General features: G+C 41.9%; 1 long non-coding RNA gene across 1 annotated transcript; it reads right to left on the bottom strand.

The window, feature by feature from the left end:
- Positions 1-516: 516 nt before the first annotated feature.
- LOC144167154 (uncharacterized) lies at positions 517-2,773 on the bottom strand. The gene is made up of 3 exons (XR_013321865.1): positions 2,015-2,773; positions 703-1,124; positions 517-636 (listed from the first exon to the last, which is right to left on the bottom strand). It is a non-coding gene; the product is annotated as an uncharacterized LOC144167154 (long non-coding RNA).
- Positions 2,774-2,991: the final 218 nt, after the last annotated feature.

Raw genomic sequence — 2,991 nt, 5'->3', positions numbered from 1 at the left:
CCAAGCGATGCTTCCTACAACGTTACCGCGACTTTATAGATACGTTTCTTCACCACGAGGGCCACATCCGAGCACTGTTGATATGACGTTCAAGCAATGTTTCTCTTACGAAGCAATAATATTGCAGCAATGTACAGGTAACTTACAGTTACAGATATACATGCAACAATAACTAGATGAAAATAATAAGTTAACTTTTTCCTAGAGAGGCGATTGTTGACGGCATGATAAGCGAGCAGTTCAAACCTCGTCTGCATAAACTCCTGAAAGGTATAAACCGGTATTTTAGACCTGTATATTTATACATTTGATCCCTACACTGATCAACACACACAATTAAGGCAGTCCGGCAAAATAACGAACTAATAAATAGCGAAATTTTAAAGCAAGGAACATGCATCTAGCGTAAATAACAACATTGACACTCTTTAAGATGAAAGGACATGTGCGTTTTATTTTACTATGAACAATCGAGCCGAATACGTATTCTGTTAAAGCCTTGAATTTCGCAAGTAGGCTGTTTCAGACGACGTCTTCGTTTTCCTCCTCCTGGGCTTGCTTGTTTGTCTTGACAAGTCAATTTGATGACATACTTGACGGCCATGAACCCAGTATTGGGTTGTTACTGCGACACTTCTGCGAAATGAACGAAAGCTGTAGTTTAGAATTTACAAAGTTGTTACAGCATAGACAATATCTCACCTCTCAGAACACCAGGAATTTTGGTATACAATATGGCCGCATCGATTTTCTTGTACTGGCAGTTCAGATGAGATTTTACAACCATTCCTGGAAAACAAACAAAAGGGCACTGCTGTAACACATAGGGTGCCCAAAAACTCACCTGCACTTCGGATGACGTTTGCTGCCAGATGAGCTTATTCGTGTGTCAGTTTTGTGGTGCTGGTAAATCTGAAGGCATTTCTGAAAACAAAACGGAAGTGGTGCAGAAAACTGAAGTGAAGCAAATTTTAGCTAATGGGGAAAATCTTACCTTTAGAAAGGAATATAGCAAAACAGGCCACTCCACTTTCCAGTTTGTCTTGCTTGTTTAACTTTTTCTAATGCCTGTGTCAACTAAATTTATGACACGCACATCGCATGAGTGGGTTTCTCAAGCATTCCTGGAAAACAGAAAAGGACAAAAGTACTTAATTGTAGAAAATACCGCACAGCTTTCTTTACAGGCCATTGAGTAATTAAGTGAAAAGTCTTCAGACAGCGTGCAAGAGAATTTTCAATTAACAAGAGAAGCCGACCAACTGATGACGACGTGGCACGTCGGCAATATTAATTGAAAGAAGACGATAATTGCCTCAGTGCCCACAACGAACAAAAATTATGCTATTGTCAAGAATGGAAACATTACACAAATTACAACCATGTATTTCCTTGGTTGCCTAATTTAAATTTACCGTTTGCTCTCGAAAAATGTGATTAAAACTGGCAATGAGCTGTTTTTTTTTTCGTATGCCATTTTCTTTAAAGTTATCAGCATCCGACGAACACCAGCTTTTCACATGGAAAGTTTGTGAATACTACAAAGACGTTAAGGCGTTGCTTTACATCGTAAGATGGTTAGCATAAGCAGCTGATAACATGGCTTAACTGCAACGCTAAATAGTGTTCTGGAACAGCATTCCGCTGAAACTCGCGTGAAATTAAACACGACAACGAAGTTAAACTTATTAGTTTTATTTTTCGCGTGCGTTAGCAGCTGTGGCAAGAAGTAAATTAAAAGCCAATCGTACGTATCAAGGTTCTTGCAGAACCTACACTCGATTTCAGCATCACAACAAAAAATCTACTGAGCGCCCACCTCATTTCGCATTAAATTCTTTCCATACAATTTAAGCGCTGAATACATGTTCCACCGTTTACAAACGTACGCATTCACAAAAGCAAGAAGGATATGCTTAGAAGCTAGAAACGGGAGGGCAGTCTTGTTCCCGCTCTTTTACGAAGTAAACTGCGTTCGAAAGAATGAGGCGAGCTCAAAAAAACGAGCGCTTACCTTCACCGGTCGGTTGCTATGAACTTAATTTCCAGCCCACAAATATTCGCCGTAACATGCGGCCACACAACAAAATTTCGTATTGGTGCCTTCTTCATTCCGCTTGATTGTCAAGAGGGCTGCTCGTTTTTGCAAAAGCGCGCTCGTTTCTGCAAAAGCGCGCGCTTTTCGTTCGCTCTCCCCCAACCCAACGCAGGGCAGCCACGGCTGCCAAGCGCAGAGGAGCAGGAGGGGACCGCTACGAGGTGCGCGCACGTGTGCGTGTGAGAGGAGGGTAGTACGCTGGCCAAGGACGAAAGCCTTTTCTTTTCGGTGTTTTTTTTTTTTTTTTACGGTCATCCCCCACTTCGCGTTCGGCTGCTAAAACTTCCTTTGCGACTCTCTCTAGAAGGGACGGGGCGACGACGAAAACAAAAAAATAAGGCATGTAGGAAGAAAGGAACGCGCGAGACGGCGTGCCTCCCTGCACCCCGCCCCGTTTCTGAGAACGCCTGGCGCCCTGTATTTCGTTTGGCGCCAAGCAGAACGCGACAAGTGTTCGATGCATTGGAGCCTCTTATGAATAAAAATTACACCAGGGAAAATCTGAAGATATATGTGCAATGCTAATAAAAGGGAACAAAAGCGAAAATGGGGAAGTTAGTTTTCAGGTTACTTGGAAGGTTCACCAGGGTTAGGTCTTTGTTTTGTTTTATTGTTTCTTATATGTTACAATATGATGGTGCTCTGACTTTTGCGCTCGAGGTAGGTGAAATGTCTATGGGGAAGTTGAAATATAAAACAGCCCACTTTATGTTTTTTTATTTCAAACAAGGGTGCAATGTGTGGACTAGTTGGAACGTTCGCTGATCAGAGGGGCTATAAAAATGACTAAATTCCACATGAAGGGGGGCAATTTAAAGAACATGAACTTTGGGTTTGAATCCATTTCATTAATCAACTGTAATTACTGCGGCAACATGAAGGGAAAACACATA

The sequence above is a fragment of the Haemaphysalis longicornis genome, unplaced genomic scaffold, assembly GCF_048455015.1.
Source record: "Haemaphysalis longicornis isolate Haplotype H1 unplaced genomic scaffold, Haemaphysalis longicornis Haplotype H1 scaffold_2, whole genome shotgun sequence".
Lineage (NCBI taxonomy): Eukaryota > Metazoa > Arthropoda > Arachnida > Ixodida > Ixodidae > Haemaphysalis > Haemaphysalis longicornis.
Note: the sequence above shows the minus strand (reverse complement) of the source record. Positions and strands in the feature narration are given on the sequence as shown.